Source organism: Meleagris gallopavo, chromosome Z (assembly GCF_905368555.1).
Source record: "Meleagris gallopavo chromosome Z, MGAL_WU_HG_1.1, whole genome shotgun sequence".
NCBI classification, from domain to species: Eukaryota; Metazoa; Chordata; class Aves; order Galliformes; family Phasianidae; genus Meleagris; species Meleagris gallopavo.
This window is the reverse complement of record NC_139435.1, coordinates 74541776-74565835: the sequence shown is the minus strand read 5'-3', so window position 1 is coordinate 74565835 and position 24060 is coordinate 74541776.

The window sequence follows — 24060 nt, the reverse complement described above, 5'->3', positions numbered from 1 at the left end:
GATATACAAGTACACTGAGATCAGTCTTCCTTTCAGATAGTTCTTAGATATCAAGTCTGTAGGATTGTATATTTCAAAAGAGGATACATTTTACTATACATATTTTTTCCTGGACCTGGATATAATGGCACTCAGTTGTGGTATTGATGATCTTTTACAGCAATGTTTATGAAAAACCTTGGAAAAAATCATGGAATCCCAGAATAATTGAATGGCCTGAGTTGAAAAGGACCATGATGATCATCTAGTTTCAACCCCCCTGCTATGTGCAGGGTGAATCATATTGAATATTTAAGAAACACTGCAAAGAAATCTCAAACTAGTTTATTTAACTTTAGAAAAAAATCATGTAGTATGGTAGGATTTCTCTGTATCTTTGAGGATATTCTATTATAATTAAGATGGTTAAAATAGATGCATTGCTCACAATTATGTGATCTTTTGATAAATGTTTGTAATATAAAGTCGTATTTTTCATCATTTTAATCATCACAGTGCCTTTTGTGAAGAGTATCTTGGTTAACTTCTTATACTAATTATAGTATAAAATTCATAAGACAGGGTTGGATTTTCTATTCCACTGTATGAATTTTACAAGTTGAAAAGTCCATGACAATTAATTATTAACATCTGAAGAACATTAACTATGGTGGACATGAATGGTGGCCTCAGAATAGGATTAATCTTTCCACAGTTTAGCTTTTTAATGATAAGAGCCTGGGCGTCACTTATAGTTCAGTTTATATCTTCCCTAAAATAACTATGCTGCCTTGCCTGGAGGTTCTTCACTTTACATTTTCTGAGAAAGTCCAAACAGCTTGCTTAGGGTAAATGTAGGTGAGGCCCTGGCTAACCTGATTTATGTGTGATTTAGGGGATGACCACCCTGCCTGTGACAAAGGGTTGGAACTAGATGATATTAGATGCCACTTCTAACCCAAGACATCCTAAGATCCCTAATATGTATGCATATAAAATCATATGGGTTTGTAAGAGGAAAACTGATTAATTATGCAACTCCAAATTCTGCCATGTGTTCTTCTCAAATGTACAACAGAAGAGTTTATACATACCAAAGCAAAGGTCTTTTTGATTCTGTGATGTAGAAAACATGAAAAGAAATTCTGGCTTCCAGGATTATTTATTTTTCTTTCTGGAGAAGAAAAGGAAAAATAAAGAAAAAAAGAAGTATTACAAATCAAAAGCAACTGCTCACAACTGATAAAAACTTAAGCATGAAAGAAAAAGAATAAGAGTAAAATAAATAATTACAATGAAACAAAATGCAAAGCCTTTCATGACAGGAATACCATGTCTATGTATTGAGACTGTATACCTTTCAATGTTCAGTGTGTATTTTCAGATAAATATTAATACATTAAAAACTATATATATTTATCTGATACTGTTCTAAATTCCTTGCCTGCCGTGCCAAAGTAGCTTTTTTTACTGTGTTATAAAACAATAAGGAAATAAAAACAAACAAACAAACAACAAAAAGAAGTGAAAATTACTACTATTTCAGGACACTGTGTTTACAGAACAAAAGGTGCAAAGTAGTAGGCACTGAAATACTTAGATAGTTAAGAAACAGTGTCTATTCTGAAGAGGTCCAGTTTGAATATATTTAATAAGATTTTAACTGTGTATAACATAGACTTGAGTACAAGGCTGTTGAAGGCTGTGATTAGACAGAAATAATATGGCAGAAAACAGTATAGTTGGCTATGATGAGACAGGAAAGAAGTGAAAGGAAAGATTAAAAAAGGAAAATATCTGGGGATATGATTAGAAGTGATGACTTCCATTTTTTCATTTTTTATTTTTTTGGAGAAGCTTGTAAATGGTTAATAAGTATAAAGTAGATGTCATGAAAGCAGATGATGTGGATTAAAAACAGTTTTGATCAAAATAATCCAAACATGGAATGGTTGGAGGAAAAATGGTATGTCAGAAGAAAACAGACTAAGGATTTTTATTTGCTTAAAGGATGAAGTGATTCTAAGTATATAATGCCCCCTTAATTTTCCTTGAGTATTAACAGTGTTTTCTTCCACTGGAACTGAAGTGTGTTTTACAGTTTCATCAGCACTCTTTTTCAATTCTACTGTAGCCTACCAGAGTAAACAACAGGTTTGACAGGATTGTTTAAAATGTTCCACTTACTTAAATCTGGATTTGTTACAGTACCTATAAATAGATTCATCATTTTCTTCGACCATAAAACAGACTGAGAATGTTTGTTTGCCTTTCTCTTAAGGTGCTACTTGACAAAAATTATGCTGGGTTCAGGGAGAAGTTTTCAATTGAATATTTTTAAAGACCTGTTTCCGAATATACTATTCTTCAGAGTGATAGTTTTTGGAAAATGATGGATGGTGAACATCATGTAAAAATAATCTTGAATAGATTTTAGAGGGAAGGATAAAGGAGTTCTTCTGAAGCAAATCATTAATGGCTTTTGAACACTCAGAGATTAAATGTATGCTGCCTCTGCTCACCTGTTTATGCACTAGACAGAGTGTCTAAATTTCTGTTTCAAACCGAGTGCTTGAAAGTCAATGTTATATGGGATTGGCAAGTCACATTAAACAAAACGCCAGGGATTTTTTTGCAGAAAATAAAGGTTGGTAAAAAGTGAGGCTGCCTAGATCTGAATACCAATCCTTGAGCATGTTATCTGCGTCACCAGAGATGAGCTGTAACTAAGGGAATCTCTGGGAAAGCCAAATATTCTCATTTGAGGTGTTTAGAGAAGCTGAAATGTTGCATATTCTGGTTGAAGAGAGTAATGACATTAGTGACAATCACTGGACAACCTTCTTAGCATGACTACATCTGCTAATTCAATCCTATAGCAAAGCTATTTTCCTCCCACAGAGCAGTGTATGCATGAATAGTTCTGGACATGAGCAGCTCAACCCTGTTACAAGCTTCATGGCCTCATTTGTTTCTGTCACATCTACTTTTCTGTCAGCAAAAACATACCTGGCTGTGTTGATCTCAGCATTTAGGACTGGCTTTGTTTAAGAGGGCTGGGAGAAGAGAGAGGATGTGACAAGATTAGCAGGGTACTGTGTGGTAAACACGGTCATCAACCAGGCAGCTGACTTCAAGAATAAAAAAAAATAATAAAGCTGTTATGTAAATACATGTATGATTTTGTCCTAATGATATGATATTTCTGTAAAGTAGGTCTTTGAAACTCACTTAGAAGTCAAAACCTCCATTTATTTTCCTAATATGAATATATCTCCAGTGAACTTTTTCACTCACTAGGGCCCATTAGCTAGTTTACGGCATGATATCATAATCATTAGAGAGCTACTGAACACTTAAGTTTTTTTCTACTCATAATCGAGTAAATTCATCTAAGGTATGAAGACTCTATTTATAATTCTTCTTGCTGGTTAAACATACAGTACATTGTTAACGTACAAAAGCTGTGCCATAGCTGATTGCTTTTGAAACAAGAGATTTTGTGCAATTTGAAAAGAGGAGAAGTATTAAATTTTTGCTAGGGGCTCCTGCTGGTAGCTTTCCCAAGTTCATTCAAGCTCGAAATCATCAGCTGGCATGTGGTAAAGTCTGCTGCTAATATTTGTTTTCTTTTCTAATTTAATCTTAAGATGGTAAACAGTCTGGGACTATAGTTCTCTTTCCTATTTTACTCTTACAGAACATGGCAAATAAATACTGTAATAATGCACAAAAAAGTGTTCTTGTCTGTATGAGAGCTGTAGCTTTCATCTTAAACTCAATTCAGGCCAAATTAAATTGAGCAATCAACACAGCTGTGCTTAAAGGTTGTGTTAGCTCTTATTAGCAAAACTGTACATTTTTTTCATGTGAAATGTCAGTATGGATAGATTCTAAAACATTTTAATACCTTACGTTTGCAGTGCTTGTGCTTAAAATTGTAGGGTATATAAAGAGAAGCCTATGAAACATAATGTAATGCCATGAAGTGATGCCAGCCCAATGCTTGAATCAGTTGGGATATTTTATCAAAGAAACTAAATTTTTTGGCTATCTATGCAGAAATCTGTACTGATATCTTTATGCTGTTTATAGTACTTTTCATTTAAGCTTACTTTTCTTGCACTGCACTTTTCAACACTCCATGCTCCCAGCCTGAGTTAAATCTTGGTTTTTGTTTCACTTTTCTATCACACCTGGTAACACTGCCTTATTTCCTTTTATTGTATTGTTATTATCTTTGATTCAACAGCTTGGGAGGAAAAAAGAATTCCTTGTTCTTTTTACAGGGAGGTGCAAATTGTCTATGGCAATTTGCAAATAAAAGTGGCAAAAATGGGTGAGATACAAATTGTGTATCCTCAGTGAATAACTTCTGTGATCTTCAACATATCAGAGACATTCAGACATCTGTTCTGTTGAACTTCTGATTCCTTGAAAATTGTTCTTACACACACACAAAAAAAACTAGTGACTAGACTGTTTGGGTGTCCTTAGAGCTACAGTGGTCAGCTCTAGTTAGATATAATAGAGACTGACTGTAATATGCTTCAGAGTGACTTAAATGGAGAAATCGGTGCTGTCTCAAAAAAATAGAAATTGCAGATGTCTCTACTATGAAATCCTAGGGGGTATAATTGAACCTCATCTGGTAATTCTATCATCTGTGTTAGTTCCCATTTTGCAAGCCTGCATGGTAAACTATAATATTTTATTTTTTATTAAAGTGTCTTCAATCTTTTAAGGTCATCATCTCAGAAAAACAGTAAAAGAGTTGGACCAGGATTTTCCAAACTGACCTTAGCAGCCAATTTTCATCTCCTCAAATTGGATCAGATTTTCAAGTCATTATCACTGAGAATTTCCAGAAGAGTGGATTTTTTTATTTTTTTTTTTCAGAGTAGCCCTTAGGTTTCCTGAAGGTTGTATTTTTTTTTTTTCAACCTTAAGTTGAATTCCACCTTTTCTTCAAATCATCATACTCTGAATTCAGTGAGGCAACATTCATAAATCTTGTTTGAAGACTGACTGTGATTCTGATCTGACTTGACCTGTAGTTTAGCACTACATGCTATTTCCACTCCACTTTTTCATTATTGCAGAGATGGATTAACTTTATCAAATGACTACATGATCTTGCAGACATTGTTTCTCTTATTATTATTTTTATAATATATATTAAGAAACAGATTTTTTACTAAACCATTGTCCTTGAATATGATAATTATAACACTGCAATATATAAAAAAAAAAAAAGCAAAAGTTTCATGAGGGGTTTAGTTTACCTAAGAGATAGAATGTTTCCCACAGTCACATCAGCCAACCCCTTAAGACTACTACACTAGCATCCTGTAATCCGTCTTCTTTTCTCCAGCTTTTGAGGACATAATGCATGATGTGTGCACATCCCAAGGCACTGTCTTGGAAACCCTGGAAGAAAATAGGTAGATTTATCCAGACTGTCACTTACTTTTCAGCTTCACTGATTTTCTTCCCAATAACTGGAAAATTTCTTCCATAAAACAAGCAATATCTCTTACTGTTACTTTTGTGATTCTTCTCCTATTCCAGTTTTGGCTTCTCTGGTTCTCCCTGGGTACAAAACATATAATCCATGAAATATCAATGAACTTTTTTTTCCATTTCCTTCTTATGTCTTCAGATGAACCATGGTGTGGCATTACAGATTTTGACAAGCAATAGGGAGTGTATGTCAGCTGGTAAAAGGAGTGATGGTTAGGGTCCAAGACCAGGCCAGCTTCTGAGATACCTGCTGAGAATCAGCATTTCTTGGGCAGTGTCTTCCCACTTTGCAGAATTGCCAGCGATCTTGAAAGTATGATATAGTAGTTTGCAGGAGGTAAGCTACTGCTTAAGAAACGTTCTCTTGGGAAATATTACAATTGTAGCAGGTTAATTTTTCTTTTTCTTTTTCTTTTCCTTTTTCTTTTCCTTTTTCTTTTTCTTTTTCTTTTCCTCTTCCTTTTCCTTTTTCTTTTCCTTTTCCTTTTCCTCTTCCTCTTCCTTTTCCTCTTCCTTTTCCTCTTCCTCTCCCTCTCCCTCTCCCTCTTCCTCTTCCTCTTCCTCTTCCTCTTCCTCTTCCTCTTCCTCTTCCTCTTCCTCTTCCTCTTCCTCTTCCTCTTCCTTTTCCTTTTCCTTTTCCTTTTCCTTTTCCTTTTCCTCTTCCTTTTCCTTTTCCTTTTTTTTGTTCCAGTAGAAAAGGGTCCCCACTGTAGGAGACTACAAGAAGAAACTTCAGATTAAGGCAAAAGCTGCTGCAAATATAGACAACAATGCTAATCTGACTCATCAGCATCAAATTTATCTGCAAGAGTCTCATCAGCTACTTTATTATGTATCTGTATGCTCATACATATGTGTTTGTGTGTTCATAAAAATTGTTTGGATGTGGTGCTCAGGGACATGATTTAATGGAGAGTTGTTAGTTAGGGTAGTATGGTTAGGTTGTGGTTGGACTTGATGATCTTTAAGGTCTTTTCCAATCTGAGCAATTCTATGATTCCATGATTCTTTGGTTCATGTATATACAGTGCAAAAAAAAAAAAAATAGAAATAAGTATAAAAGCTTCATTTAATTAAATATATTCTCTAAAAGTCTTTTAATTAATGTTCAGTTTATTTTAAACAGTTAAGCATATGAATATAAATGCTTTTAAAAGATCATTACGGAGATGGATGTTATAGGTTAATAAGAACATATAGGTCTCCTTAGAAAATGCAAATACATAAAAGCTTCACATGTCTTTCTCAAAAAGCATACATATTTGGATTCACTCACTAGTGCAAGAATGGTAGGATTTTTGCATTATTCTCAAGAATTTAATGTGAAAGCATGTTTCCATCAACTGTTGTTGCTATCTTTTCACGAACAGAAATTTACTGACAACAAGTATGATTCTTGGCTATAAACAATTGATTTGGTCAAAATCTTAAATTCTGAAGTCTAAAAAAAAAAAATTGAATCTAGTTTCAAACACAGATTTGGCTACATAGATCTTAATCTAGGGACAATGGTACAGAATTTGATATTGAGAAATAAGTGCTGATATGATAATACCAAATCTATTTTCTAAATACAAACAAAATTGCAGGACTGTTCAGTCATTTTAAGTGTACAACTGCACTAAACAAAATGAAGAACAACATCTAATTTGGCTGGGTTTGAGCTGCAGTATAGCAAAGAATAAGGAAGATACACTCATTAGCCAAACGTCCTCTCCATATTAATTCATTTCAAGTAAATGAAGCTGTACAATGCTCTTTGAAATATAATTTAAAAGATAAACTGAATTTTAAATTGAAAACCAACTTTGAAAAAGATTGAAGGGATTTTATTCTTCACATTTTCTGATGCAATATTGAAGCACGAAATTATTTCACTCTGAATTTCTAGTCAAACATCATGAAATGGTTTATTTTTAAATCCTGGCAACTAGAAATTGTTTAATTTATTTGTGCACTAGCATTCACCAGTTGAAGTTTCAGCCAAGTGGAAATAAGTAGTTAATATTTTGGACTGTTATAATTTTATTTATGTATTTATTCATTCATTTATGTAATGGAGTTAACTAGATCAATCTATGACCATGATATGTTCTGATCATAGAACAGAGCATCTCTGCTATGAAGACAGGCTGAGGGAGTTGTAGTTGTTCAGCCTGGAGAAGTCTCCAAGACCTCACTTCCAGTATGTAAACTGGTGGGAGAGTAATTTTTTCACATGGTGTGATAGTGATAGAAAAGGGGGGAGTGTTTTTAAACTAAAAATTGGGGAGTTAGTTAGATTACATGTTAGGAGGAATTTTTTTACTCAGGCTGGTGAGGCACTGGAACAGGTTGACTAGTGAAGTTGAACACCCTGGTGGTGTTCAAGGTCAGATTGGATGGGGCCCTGGGCAAGCTGATCTAGTGTGTGACAAGCCTGCCTATGACACAGAAACAAAAGAAAAAACTCTAGAAGCCTATCCATTTCTTTTGAAGCAAAGGAATGAAAGATATAAATGTGTAGGTCACTCTGAAAGTAATGTGTCCTACTTCCATGGAAAATACAACAGATACAAAGAGTACAATAACACTGTTCAATAAAGCAAATTGTCAGATACAAAACATTTTTTTTTGCTAGAACAAGATTTTGAATTCAGTACATGTAAAAATTGGCACCAGTGGAGGTGACCATTGTCACTGTTGATACTGAAACATACCACCCACTGTCTCACTTTGCTCACATCCACTGTTTGGTGTCCATAAACATTCAGCAAGCATTGATGAATGTCACTGCCTGCATTTTTTTTCCACATGGAGGAATTCGGAGATACACCTCTGCTTCGTACACACTTCCATGTCAGATGCCGTTGTGTCAGATTGCCCTTCTGATGCCACTTGTTGCATAGCAGCTAAACGTAGTGGAAAATTGATGGAAAATTTCAGTCTATATTGTCATACCATCAACATCCACCTCTGATGTCATGGGCCAACATAATAAAGTAGGAGACACTACTGTCAGAATGGCCCACGTGTATTTACAGCAGCTCTTTCTTGCAACTGCATATGACTGTGATAGGATGTGCAAGCACACTGATACAGTTCAGCTTTGTTTTATTTTGTTTTTGATCTGAGTAATGCCCATTTGAAATAGGGTATTTCATTGTTAATAAAAAGCAAGAGCTCACTAAATATAATTACATTATATTCAGAAACGTTATACAACACTTATACACAATATCTTTTGTCTCCTTGGTTTTAAATGACAAAAACAAAAGCTATAAACACTTAAAATAAATGTTCAAACACTTAAAAGCAAATAATTTCTTTAAACAAATCCTTTCTCTTTATTTGCAGCATTTAGCCTTTAGGACATTTGTTTCAAGTCTGCACATGATATGCAACAGTCTCTTTTGCTTATTTTTGCTTATTACTATTTTTTTTTTCCCAGAGTTATATTATACCTTTGTGACTAGTAAGTATTATGAACAGAAATAAAATCCACAGAAAGTGTCTCAGTTTCATTTGAAATATCACATGGTTGCCTCTATTATTTCAGCTGGCTTGCAGAAAGAAAGTTCTCTTTGTTTATGAGACCAGCACAACGCATCCCATTATACTGGCTGTAACCTAATAAATCAAATATTTGCACATTTCTCCTTCATGTTTTTTTTTCCACATAGATATATTTTTCTTGTGGCCATAAACTAACGTAGCGTAGGTGTCACACCTTGATATTTTGAGAAGCAAAAATGAATGGGAAGGACTGTCTCTGACTCCATGCACTAGGAAAGCATGTTTGAAAATGTCCCCAGGGCAGGAAGGATGTGAAGTCCCTTCTCTCACACTTTTGACTGTAGACTCATGACTTGACTCATGTCAGAATTACTGTGTTACCTTGTTATTAGAAAGATTCATCTGGTAATTTCTAGAGGTATTAATTAATATATCCCTAAACACTGGAAAAATAGAATAATTGCCACTATTACTGTAGAGATAGCATCAAAAAAGTAAGCTAGAAGTCATCATTAGATTATGAATTCTCAAAAATCAGCAGCATGCTCAGTGTGTGAAGCCCAAATCATTTATCTGCACAGAACATGCCTATGAAGAAAACATTTCCATCATGAAACCTCTGGTTTAACATATTAATGCTATATCATCTGCAGTTGTACCTAGAGACCATCATATAGATTCTGCTTTCTTACAGAAATAGAAGAATGCAAGAACTTTCAGGATGTATTCTGCTTTTCAAAAGGGCAGAAAACCCACAAAAGTTCTATGGCAGTAATTGCAGGTTGTGATTATGCACCTAAAGTAAGGAATTTAAGGAATTTGGGAGCCTGCTTTGCAGGGGGTTTGGTCTCCAGAGGTCCCTTCCAACCCCTACAATTCTGTGATTCTGTGAATTTATAAGTAAGAAATTATGTCACTAAAATGGCAAAAGTCTTTTACCAAAAGAAGAGTATTTTAACAAAATGAACAACTTTTTCCCTGCTTATTATTAGTCAGGAAGCTGAGACACAGATATATTTATCTTAACAGATAATTTAAATGAGAGTTTTAAAAGAAAAAATTTGAAATTATATGAAAGAATTTGACATTTATTTCATATTATTATAGAAATACTCTAATATCTGATTTGAATATGTTAATAGCCTTTGCTAATTTAGATTTTTTATCCTGAATGCATTCATATCTGCAAAAGGTTGATGTATACTTCTCTTACTATTTCTGTTAATATTCACAGAAAGATATCAGGAACCATAGGGAAAAAAGCATGTTTTGTAGCATTCATTGTTTGTAATTTAAGATGGCTCCAGCGGCATGTCATATTGAGCCAACACCTTGAAGGCATGAAGGCAATTAGGCATCTGTGAAGCCAAGTCCCTGCTTTAAATTAAGCAAAATAATGATCAGGAAACACCAGTCGAGGTGACAGCCTTCTCACCATATCTCAGATATCCTTTCTGGGAGATGTGATGTCTGCGTTTCTCTTGTTCCATAGAGAGACAGACTGTGGGTAGAGGGGCCGTAGTTGAACATCAGTACCAGGGATTTGGTTGATTGCATCCCTTCTCTGGGACACAAGCATATGAATGTGGCAAACTCTGCCAACAGAAAAGTGAATGCTGCTACCCCTAAGTGAAAGGCTGATGGAGGAAGGATTTGAAGATCTCAGTATGTACATTAGCAGTAACGCTGCAGAGTCTATATTGTTTTCATCACTTACTAATAAGATTGAAAAAAAGCATAGAATGAGGTGAAAAGACCACAAGATCTAAATTAAACATAAATGGATTTATTTTGAAGTAGGAAGGAATTTCTTTGAAAATGGTAATATGGAGATGAATACTTCATCTTTCAGCACCACACAATGAACTTCTTGAGGTTAACCCAGAGGGAAGTGAATTGTGCCATCTTTAGCCCAAATGTTTCTTGTATTAACAAAGTTTCATTTTCTATTTGCATGTTACCTCTTCAACATTACCATTGACTGCCTGACTGGGGAATCAGGATGGAGAAAAGTATGAAATGCATAGCTCACAGCACAGTGGAAAAAGAACTGCTGCTTTGTGCAGGCAGGATTCTCCAGGGACAGTTCTTCTGCCACACACTCCCTAAATTTCTGACTCTGTTCCCTGAATGTTAAAGCACAGGAGGAGGCTGTATAAAAAGAGTAACAATGACACTTTTCTGAATCCAAACTGACTTTATATGTTCATGCTGGTAGTTCTCCCATTTATTTGAAACAGTTGATTTACAAAGTCTTGGTCATGGGCTTGTTTGTCCAGGTGGATACTTCATTCTGGCAGATTTGCTTTCAAGTGCCATCCACTTCTGTAAAGCTATCTCTACATCTGCCTTAAGTGAAGCAGGCAGGGAGGGAAATTGACAGGTAAAATTGCTCTGTTATTGAGAAAACAGATGCAGGTATGCACTGTGAGAGGCAGTGCTTCAAATGCCTTTTCTCTGACAGGTTTAAAATGCAACATTTGTTCCCTAGTCTTTTCCAGATTGTTTCATACTGTCAAAAAAAAAGAAGAAAAAAAAAAAAAAAAAAGGGAGGTGGAGGGTGGGGGGAAATTGGCAGTCTCACTTTCCAGTACAGATAACAAGTATTGTTCTAGGCTAATAAAATGGATGCAGATTACTAGATTTTCATGTGCATTTGTCCAACAAATCAACCAGATGTTATGAAAAGACTTTTGGGAAATGCAAGGTAGGAAAAATTTTCATTACACACCTACAACAGGAAGGGTGGAATAGTATTGCTTGAACGTCAGTGATGAGCCCAGGATATTTTTTGGCACAGGGCTATTAAAGACTGTGCTTCTTTTTAGTGAAGCATAATGCCACAGAGGTCTTGGAAACACAAAATCACCCATTCTCATTTTGGCAGAGTTACTGCTATCTAGTATTCTGGATGAATAGCAAGACATGATGCCAAACTACAAAAGGTAAATTATGTAAGTCTTCCTGTGATAGCCTGTTGCAGAAGTAGTTCTGGCCAGATTACACTTTGGGGCAGTATCTTTGATTTCCTGCTTTGAGCATTTCATGTTGTTTAATTTATCATTCTGCTGGAATCCCTTTAGAATCACAGAAATATTGAACACCATAGTTTGGAGAGGGCAATAAAGATTATCTAGATTCAACACCACGCCATGGGCGTGTCCTCTAAATCTGTCCTCTAAATCTGAATGCCCAGAACTTCATTCATCCTGGCCTTGAGTGCCTTTAGAGAATGGGCATCCACAACCTCTCTGGACAACCTCACCACACTCTGAGTAAAAAAAATTCTTCCTAACATCTAACATAACTGTACCCTCTTTCAGTTTAAAGCCATTACTCATTGTCTGGTCACTATCAGACCACAGAAAAAGTTTTGCATTTTATAAGCTCCCTTCAAGTACTGGAAGACCACAGTGAGATCTCTCCAAAGCCTTCTCTTCTCCAAGCTAGAAACATCCTTTCAGGAAAGAAGTTCCAGCCCTTTGATCAATTTCATGGTCCTCCTCTGAACCTGCTCCAACAGCTCCACTTCCTTTCTGTACTGGGGTCCCAGTTTTGGAGACAGTGATCCAGGCCCCCAGGGACCTCACAAGGGCTGAGTAGAGGGGGATAACCACCTCCTTTGTTCTGCTGGCTAACTCTCTTTTGATGCAACCCAGTTTGCCTTCCATTGCTGGCTCATGCCATTTTTTCATACACCAGAGCCCCCAAGTTATCCCTAGTAGGGCTACTGTCAAGGAGTTCTCTGTCTGTATATATATTTGGAATTGCCTCAGTCCGAATGCAACACTTTGCACTTGGCATTCATTGATAAAGATCTTGGGACACCAGTGCCAAGATGGACCCCTAGGAGACAGCACTCATAACCGGCCTCATAGAGCTGTTGAAAACAACCCTCTGGCTAGGACCAACCAACCAATTCTTTATCCACCGAAAATAGCACAGCTTTCAAATCCTTCTCTCTCCAATTTTAAGACAAAGATATGGTGTGGGATCATGTCAAAGGCCTTGTGCAAGTCCAGATGACATCAGTTGCCCCTCCTTTGTTCACTGATGCAGTCACTTCATCATAGAAGGCCACCAGACTGACAAGGGATGATTTCACCCTTCTGGGTGAAACTTTGCTGACTGTCTCAGATCAGTTCCACATCTCACATTACATTAACATCTCCTCCAGGAAGATCTAATGCATAACCTTTGCAGGCACAGACTTGAGACTTAACAGCCTGTAGTTCTCTAGGTCTTCTTCTCCCTGACTTGAATACAGGAGTAGTGTTTCTCTTTTTCTACAGGGACTTTTCCTGGCAGCTAAAAAAGCAGCGAGTCTCCAGCATTCGGTCCATTGCTAACAGTGGTTTAATTTGTATTCTGTTTTTTATCAGCTCTTGCTTCCAAGGTTGTAGGCAATTTCCCTTGTGAGTAAAAAGATCTGTTATTTCCTAAAAAAAAGAAGTGCTCTTCTGAATTATGTGAAAATAATGTAGGATGTAAGAAGTAATGACACTTTGTAATATACTTTTCTTCCATTTGCTTCTTGGAACCTTCAAGGACTGCATTTTGCTTATTCCTTCATGTTGGGGTTACAAAACTGAGAAAGCTCTAGTCAGATCAGAGGGGGCAAATAAATTAAGCACATAAAATTGTCCCCTTCAGCATCAGTGGATCAGTGCATTATTCCACAAAACCAATGTAATTTACACAACTTACACAAGGTCTCTTTACTTTGCTTCTAGTTTTTCCCTCCTAGCATAAATAAATGATTTTTTACTCATTTTCCAATAAACGCCCTTCTGATATCTTTCTTCTCAAGTTATTCTGACACTTCTCCTTTTCAGATCTGACTTGCCATTAAACTGTGTGTAAAGAATTTCAAAAGTCCCACAAACAAATATAATTTATACATTTCTTAATGGCATAAGGTAAAAATTCCTTTTAAAATCTGATACACTCTTATGTGTTTAAAGTGCAACACTTCAAGTTGTGCAAAATTTCTTATTTTGATCTGTCATAGTGACTTCATTGGCTAGCTCCTATGCCTGTTGTTAGAAATGGATAGCCTCTGTACCAAGGAAAATTCAACATAGCCTCTGCTCCTCGTGGACGCATTTATTTTGAAAAAAGAAGGACTTCATTGTACTTAGTTCATGGAATATTTACACAGAAGTATTTATGAAGCATATATTTTGAAATTATTATTATTTTGAAACTTCAGCCTCCACAATAATGTTGATCACCAAATGCACAATTTAAATATTTCTTAGTTTCTTTCTGAGAATGACTGCTTGTGCATTCCAAAAATTATACTTAATATTCCTTAAAGAAATCCAGTGTTACAGATTAAAACCATATACATGTTTTTAAGGTACAAGGATAGAAGTAAAAAAATATAACCATTAACTATCTTTGCCACTCCCTTCTATTCAGGTAGTTATACGGAAGACAGAGACAGCTTTAAACTGTTTGAAAGCTTTTGAGTTTGTGTGCTGTTTGATGGAAGTTTTGAAATTTTAGTAGTCTGTTATAATTCCTACCAGATATGGTAAGACACATCCAAGACAGGTGATCTGAAACAGTCAGCATGGTGTCATCCAGGGCAGATCATGCCTGACCCTTCTGGTGACCTTCTTCAATGGAGTGACAGCATCAGTTGACAGAGAAAGAACAACTGTTGTCATCTACTATATTTGGGAGGTCCTGGAGAATGGGAGAAGTGTCCTAAAGACTGAAGGATCTACCTGGACATCTGCAAGGCCTCTGATATGATCTTGTATCGTATACTTGTCTCTAAATTTGTGAGATCTGAATTTCAAGGGTTGACTACACAAGAGATAAGGAAAAGATTGGATGACAGCACAAAGAGGACCGCGATCAAGGGATCTATATCCAGGTGGAGGCTGACCATAACTGATATTCTTCAGGCACCCATCTCGGCACTGGTGCTCTTTAATATCAGTGATCTAGATGGTGGCATTTAGTGCATCCTCAATAAGTTTGTTGGTGACACTAAGCTGAGTGGTGTATTTGATCCAAGAGAATGAAGGGATGCTATTCAGACAGACCTGGAAACTCTTGAGAAGTGGGCCCACATAAACCTAATGAGGCTTAACAAGGCCAGGTGTTAGGAGTTGCACTTAGGTTGAGGTAATCCCAGATATGTGCACAGACTAAGAGAAGAACTTGAGAGCAGCCCTGTAGATGTGTACTTGGGCATCCTGGTGGACAAAAAGCTGAGCATGAGCCAGCAGTGTTCACTACAGCCTAGAAGCCCAACTGCATCCTGGACTGAATCAAAAGAGAAGTGTCCAGCTTTGCAAGGGAGGTGATTATCCCCACTTACTCTGTTTTCATGAGGTCTCACCTGAAGTACTGCATCCAGGTCTGGTGTCCTTAGCACCAGAAGAAAGATGGGGTGATATTGGAGGCAGTCCAGAAGAGCATGAATATGATAAGAGGGCTGTAGTATCTCTCATATGAAGGAAGGATGATGAGCTGGGCTTGTTCAGCCTGGAAAAGGCTGTGGGGAGACTTCATTGCAGCCTTCCATTACTTAAAGAGAGCACATGAACAAGAGGGAGACTGACTTCCTACACAAAAAAATGAGTTGTACGACAAAAGAGATATTTCTAAACTAAAAGAAGGGAGATTTATGTTACATGTTATGGAGAACTTTTTCACTCAGAGGTTGGTGAGGCACTGGAACAGGTTTCCCAGAAAAACTGTGGATGCCTACTCCCTGTAGGTGTTCAAGGCCAAGCCAAATGGAACCTAGGAAATGTTATATACCATATGGCAACCCGTGTTGACATCGTGGGATTTGGAACCAGATGGTCCCTGTGGCGGTTTTAAATGTAAGCCAGTCTATGATTCTATGGTTCTATGACTTTGTAACCAAGTGTAACAGAGTGGTAGATCCTGAGAAGGGAATTAGGGAATATATGAAACCCTTGCTTGAGCTGGTACTTACTCCTGGTGTAAGTACATCAAACTATGTTCACAAAATGAAAGTAACGTTATCTGCAGAGTTGAATCCAGGAACTAAAAAAGAGATTGGACATTATTTTTGAAATACTTTGTAATATAAAAACCAAAAGTCTTAAGGAGCCTAATTTTACTCAAATGTCGTCTCACACACTGCTTCAGGCATTTTTTATGCAAATGCACTACAACAAAAATATCTAGAAACCACCAGGATTTGCTTGCCTAAACCATTACAGTAACCCCAGCAAATTTGAAACAATTCTTTTACCAGCATCACATCAAGAAATGCATTAAAATATAAACTTCTATTTTATAGCACTGGGGAGTGCAAGGAGTGGATATCTTCCTTACTTTCCCTAGAGAACTTTCTGCATATTTACCAGACACGTTTTTCACTAGACAGTCTTCTACATAAAGTTAGCATACATCTGCAGAGTTGGCTCAGTTGCCTGAAAACACACAATTGTCTGAGAATATGATACACAAAATCTTCTCTGCAACCATAGTGACAAAATATGTAATACATCAAAGATAATAAATAATCCCAATGCTGGCATCTGTAACAAAGTATTCTCATCTTCTCTATTTCTCTACCAGGATGTGGAATGCATAGTTTGATTACTTTCTTCAATAACTGCTGATTTGTTTTTGCTTGTGTGGAAGGAGTGAAGGAGCCTGATAGAAATTCTCTTTGAAAAAGCTAATATAGGCAAACGTATTTTTAAATAATTGTTTAGTTCATTAGTTATTTCTAACTCTTTCAAGTGTAAACCCAAAACTAAAAAACCAGTCTTTGTGACTTTTCTGCCTATAGCACCAAATTTTCATACAATATAGCACAGATGGGGAGGAATGAAGATCAAGGGCAAAAGTGAAAAGATAGGCATCCCCTTGTGCAGCAACACTGAATAATTTCTTCTTGGCTCTCTTAAGACAGTCATTAATTAAGCAGAAATAGGATAGAATATCATCCAGAACCTCTCTGAAGGTCCTATACAACATAACTTTGAGTATAATTTCATAAAAATTGAAACCCTGCTATATGCAGCCCTGGACTATAATTAAGTTGTCTTGCATGGCAATCACAGAGAATTTCTTCTTCAATGTCAATTATTTGTGGTGATAAAAATATTATCCAATAGTTTATGTTGTTGGCTTTAGAGATATGATTCTGTTACATTAGCAATCTCAGAGAATGCATGAGAGAACCACATATTTAAATTTCTTTTATTATTATTATTTTTCTCACCACCAGAACAAGAACATTTTCTTAGCCCCTGGAATGCATACCAAGCATAGAGTTTGGTGTATATTTTTCAAGTAAACCAGCATTTTTGTATGTAGATTTTTTTTACAAAAAGGCAGCTTCAGGAATTTAACTCAACTCTTCTTTCATTTCATTTCTCTCTTCTCACAAGATGATTTACAAGTAAACGTTTTCATGGCTTTGTAAAAACATAATTATTTTGTATTACCTAGCGTAGCCTCATAACATAGGTTGTATAGCTCTGTTTTCTGTTTTAGCACAGATCATAGAAGATAGTCATTTAGATAGTTGTAGGTGAAAAATTATACTTTTGATGTAGAGTTCAGTAAGACTGAACTATCTGAGTGAAATTTGCCATCTAATATCTGGTAATGAGGTGACCAGCTGGTAGCTGGGGTATCTTCAGATGAGGGGATTGCTAGCTGCTTGAATTTCCCTTCCAACAGTTATATTTGGCCAGATATGTCTCACATCTGATTCTGTGTACGGAATTATGTTACTTGTCATATCTGTTGGAAGGAGGAACAGAAAAAGATGTTGTCCTCAGAGAATTGCTTCATCTTTTTGTTCTCTAGTAGCAGTAGCACTATTAAAGGAAGTCCTCAAGTATCTCTGAATTTAGGGCACAACTTAAATAAAGTTGTTCCATTGAAGAGGGAATCAGAAAAGAAATATGCTCACAAAGCACACATCAGTGAAAAATTTTCTTCTGGGGAATTCTGAAGCCATCATGTGTTATATGTGTCTCTCTAGCCAATTAGAGACATTCACTCAGCTGTTTCTCTCGGAATTTGTCAGGGTTCTAATGTAATATATAACTCTGTTCCTGCTTGACTTCCACAGCTGGTTTTGATAAAATTCCTATAAAAAGGAAGTTTCAATTAGCACTGATCCAAACATATTCTGGAGGATTTTATTTATTTATTTATATATTTAGGCTGTTCAACGCATAGCATTCTCTGTTCATCAGGCTGCTTGTGACTCCAAAATGCAACGCAGCCAGAACTGTGAGTCATCACCACAAGCACTCTACTTACTGCGGAGGTAAAACTGCCAAAACCAAAGGAATTAGCTGGCCAGACTGAATTAGCAGTTGAAACATTAATTTATGCTACATAAATGCTATTGTGGCCCTGTGGGCAAGTACTTAGCTCATAGGCTTTACGAACTATTTGCACCAAGAGTGTTTTCCAGCCATAAATCAGCTTCTAAACATACCTTTGTAAAGCACCATTGTCTCAGTACTGCGCTCTCTGCATCCACAGTGATGTTACTTGGCCATGGAGCAGAGACAGCACTAGCTTTGGCCAAGCCCTGGCTGCCCATATTCATTTAGCAGCAGCTGGCAGTAGTGCAGCTGCACAGCAAGTGGAGAGCCTAGCATCTTAAGCATGTGTACCACCCAGCCCTGACAAGGCTAATTCTGTTCTGGGGGAGGAGAAGGATTATATGCATTTCTGATAGAATATTTTAGAGTTAAAAAAAAAAAAAAAAAAAAAAAAAGAAATAGAAGAAACTGTTTTCTGGCTGTAGACTGTGGTAACTTCAGATTCATGCCAAGAAAGAATTATGCACAAATGATAATGTTTAAACTTGTTTTTATGTGTTTGGATGTATCTTTGCCAGAATTCTGACTGGGCCTCATCACTGGAGCTTTTTCACCACCAAGCCAGTGGCTGCTCTCTGTGAGCATTTCGTAAGTAATGAAATGACTGGGGGCTATTTGTGCTGTATGCTGGTGCCAACTGAACGTGTGCTGCTTTTCTGCAAGCAAGGTAGACACTGCCGAACCACGAGCAGTGAAGTAATGTCTGCCACAGAGGGGAAGATCAGCTTTTTTAAACAAGTGTGCCTCTCTCCGATCCATAATTCCCCTCCAATTATTTGATTTTCGGTCGTGCCTGCCATTGCACAAAGGGTTATTTATTTTACTGCTGTTTGGTTTCGTTCAGCTCAGCTAGCACATCCAACCCCTTGTACCACTGCCACTGTGATGCTGTATCACACTGCACATACATCTTCCCCTGCAGAGTGCCACAACACCTGCCTCCTCTTGTTTTTAAATGTCATACAGCTAGCATCCTTATCGGGTATCTCCAGTATTTATTTTCTCAAGGACACAACAACCTCAATTCAGACTCTAGACTGCAACATGTTTTTACCCATGTTCCTGGGTCCAGGCTTGTTATTCTAGGAATCTTGGACATGAATCATCTGGTGTAAACAATGTTTTCTCTATGTTGAATATTTCAACTGGATCATAAAAGAATGTTTTTGTAGAGTTAAATATTAATAAAATCATACTAAAATAGTTAAGGCTATGTGAAATACATGAAGCCTTGAAATTATAAATATTTTATATTTTAATAACTATTCATGAGACTTTTTTTCATTAACCATGTGTCACTATTGTAAGTTTGGGTTTTTTGAATGTGCAAACTATTAAGTGCGTCCTATTATAAATGGAAACATTTAGTCTACTTAATAGCTAAGTAGGTCTGATATTGCCAACCCTGCTTTTCTAAGTAATAACCATTCATCCTGCTCCTGAAACACTCCCATGTTCCCTGTTCTTACTGCAGGATCCAGTTGACCATTACAAGGATTTCAAGTTGGCTACTAAGGCTGCCAGAGAGCAAATTTTCTGCATAAATAGCTTTTTCTAGAAAGCAAATAAATGATTGTCTGAAAGGAGGCCTGATTTTCAGCAATAATGAATCCATATGTTTCCCATTAAACCTGTCTTCAGAAAACTTATGACAGAAAGAAAAACATTAGCAGTGACAAAAATTTCTCATGTGACTTATAAGAGTTTCTTTTCTTTGTATATATTTGTATCTACATTGTCTTCATGAAATGAGAACCACAGCATGTAGCATTGGGTAGCAGTGATTACACATTCCCTAAGCAGCTATTTAATTAACTGATGTAGTGGATAAGGTATTTACTACATTTCATTAAATGGGTTAAGACAGTGGGGGTATTTATGATAATACACCTCCAAATAAACAGTAGTAACTAGTAGGTGGAATGCTTCTCAGGGGCAGCAAAAATTATTTCTTGGCTAGGTAAGGTGGATTACAGCAAAAATAGTTTGTTATTGCGGTGTCTGTCTTGAAGCCAGATTTGAGCTTTAAAAATGGAAATTAACTTACATTCCATCAAATTTTCCTAGGATTAGGAGTCTGAAAATTTGGCTGCCCTTTTAGGTGACTGAACCAATGTAGTGAAGCTATTTTCAGATCCTGTTATTGGAAATGCACTCCTCCCTTCTGAGTGCATGCCGCTGATGGTGCTGCCTGCGCAGCCCACACTGGTACATGATGATGGTAGAAGAACATGGCAGCTCCTCGGGGGAACACCCACTTGCTGCTTTGCTCTGACCATCCCACAGAGCCTGGGACAATGATTATGGCCTCCCCAGAATTGGTGCTGTGTGCACCTGCTGGGTACATCTTGGCAACAACACACTCTTCCCTAATGTCTGCCTGCTGCCTGGTCATCATCCTGTTGCCATGGATCTTCCTCAAATCAGGAAAGACAGGAATGCTAAAACAAGGAAGGAGGCTTTGGGGAAAAACAAACAAACAAACAAAAACAACACAGGAGGTCTATGCTAATGTTTATACTTATACTGTCAAGAGACATTGCAGAATCTTAATTAAATTCTTTGTATTCAGTAATTTTTTTGGCAGTTTTGATTCTTTTAATATATGTTACATCTTGTCTTGATTTACTACATTGCATTTATTCTATTGGTTTGGTCACTTATGCACTGTGTATTAGTCATGAGTTCTTAATGTTTGCTATTTCTGAGCTGCAAAACAGTCATGCTACAACTTGAAACCAGGTGTTTCAATACAAAAGAAAATCCCTCCAAGGTTTGCACAAATCACTGAGACAGCAATCCACAGAATTTGTCAAAATGTTTTTGATTAGATTAGAATTCTGTTTCTATGGATGGTGATGTATGTAGTAAATTTGAAAGGTGGGAATTATAATCTGTGATATGCTTAGTGTTATACTTATCTATCTTATCAGTTAATTATTATTAAAGTTTCTGAGTGAACCTGTCCTGAGTTTTATGCCAATATATCTAATGCAAAATCCAGCCAAAACTAACCAAAAATCATAACAATCCTAACTGTTACTTCTTCATTCTAATACCGTATTTTAGACCTCTGGAAGATGTTTTAAAATGTACATTAACATCTGAAAATAAATTTATATAACAGGATGCTTTCTATGAAGTAGCACGTGCTTGTGATGTCAAACATCTCAGGATCCCAAGTCTCAGGAATTGTGGAGCTGCTTGAGGAATAAATGTACTTAATTAGCCCAAAATACTAAGAAATTATTATAGACATCACTCAGAAGAAAAATCATCTCAGCCACAGGAGCACTGAAGTGAGCATTTTGAATCTTAATTTTAAAAAAGTCAGTACATTCATTGTGTCTGCTCACAAGGTCACTGAGGGCAAAGGAAGCACTGCAAAATTTTTTATGTTCTCATCACATCATAGGATTAAAAACATCCACGATTCCTCTGGAAGGGAATAAGTGATAACTAGAAATTCAAAAGAATATTTTAATACTTTAATTATCATGCCTCTTTGTGGGATTAGTAGTTAACGTAGGATATAAATATTTCCTTTTACAGATATCTAAGTAGATTTGCATTTTCTGAAGTACATGTATGTGTTTCTAAGTCACCAGTACAAGCTGTCCTGGATTTTTTGAGCATCCACACAGCCAGTCTTGACTGTATTAGCCTAATAAGATTCAACAGTACACTGATTTTCATAGAGCTACCATTGATTTATGGTGGTATCAAAATCAGATTCCTGTTGGTAAAGCAGAATTTTCTATTTGACTGTTTTCTAAAGTAGATATTTTTGTGTAGTGTACCGAGGAGTTGCACTGAGCCAGTACTGTCAGATGAGGCTACTTTGAGAAAACTGTCTTAGTTTCTCAAGACTAAAACTACCTAACACATGATGTCTCAGTGGCTAATATCTAAAGAAGAAATAGGAAGAGGAAAAGGAGGAGAAAAAGAAAGAGGAAAAGGAAAATGAACAGAGGAAGTAAGAAAAAAAAAAAGGAAAAAAGAAAGAATGAAGAAAAATATGAAGTAAATGGGAAACTTTTTGTTGGGTAAATCTTGGCCATACATCAAAAAAGGCAATGTACCTTCTAAGAACTAGATGATACTAAAGCACCTGTCATTTTATATTTCTGTGCAGGATCTTGCTGGTCGAGTGGAAACTTAGACAAATGAATTCTGTTTCTGGAGGACAAATTACTAGAATTGTTAAGGAGAAGGTGGTTATGTCCTGACTCATTTTCTTGGTGATGTATATAATCAATGAATATTAAGATGTTATAATTATGAAATAAACAAGAGAGTTAGGCAAAGCAGATTAACATAACAAAAAGAGGATAGAAAACTTAACCACATCCTGGGCTCACTTACCAAACTCCAGCAAAGTGGATCTCCAGAAGAGATCCTTCCCCACTGCTAGCCAGCTGTTAAATAGGTCTAGGAGAGGTGGAGCCAGCTCCCATGGCTGACTCATTGCTCACCTGAGGTGATCAATCAGAGGTTCAGGCCGTGATTCAGCAGCCCCATACATGATGCTGTCCAAGGAATTTGGGTATTTCCTAGGTTTATGACTAAAGCAAGAACAAAAATGATGAAAAAACAAAATAAAAGTCTCTGGATAATGTAGATATCTTGGATCCCAGTTGGTGGATTGTAAACCAAAAAATAAGGAGCTGTCCAAGGCACGGTTGGATTGGGCCAGAGGCAACTTTATTCAGTGGAAAGTGTCTCTACTCATGGCAAGAGGATTGGGACTAGATGATCTTTAAGGTTCCTTCCAAGCAAAACCATTTTACGTTTCTATGATACAATTCCGCTGTTGTACTGTATGTACTGTTGTGTACAGTAGCAGAGAAAAAATCCCAGTCCTAAAGCACTAACAGAAATAAAATAGATGTAAAAACAAACAAACAAACAACAACAAAACAAAACAAAACAACAAAAAAAAACACACCTGGAAAACACCAAACAAATAATGACTGGATCTCCAATCATCTGTTTTTTAGTCTGAAAATTACTTCTCACAACTTTTTATCTTTTATAAAGTGAAATTCAGACCTGTCAGAGAAATTAGAGCAAATGCCAAAATGCCATCAGTTTTGGAGATCTGAAAGTTAATTGATATCTAGACTTGAATACGTGAATTCTAATTCTCTGATAACCACCTGGAGAAATGTTTAAGTGCCTTATAGTTCATTTTTCTTCTCTGTTTTCTCATTCACAAACTCTAATTTAAAACAGAGGAACCTCTTACATTTCAGATTATCCATATTCAGTTATCATTAGTAAGTAAACAATCATTTCTTACATTGTTAATAAAAAACAATTTCAGAAACCCTTGGTAGTGACTGATAGAGATCATTAAAAATTTCATGATTAGGAAGGTAAACATTGAGAAATATGCTTAGCTGGAGGAAATATGAACAGTTGATAAGAAAGAGAACCAGAAGGAAGAAATCAATCGGCACTGAGATATCTGGCTTTGTTATTCCTTTCAAAATCAGCAATAATTCAGATACTGAATACCAGTTCAAAATAAAATTTGTAACTGTTAGAACAAAGAAGTATAACTTAGTCTGCAATTTTTCTTATTTCCTTCCTCTCAAAGGCTTGTGAAAATATGCCCATCCGGATCTGCAGTTTGTTGACCTAGCTGGATGCTTTTAATGAATTATTAGATAAAGTCTAGGAAGAGTAAAAAAAAAAAAGAGAGAGG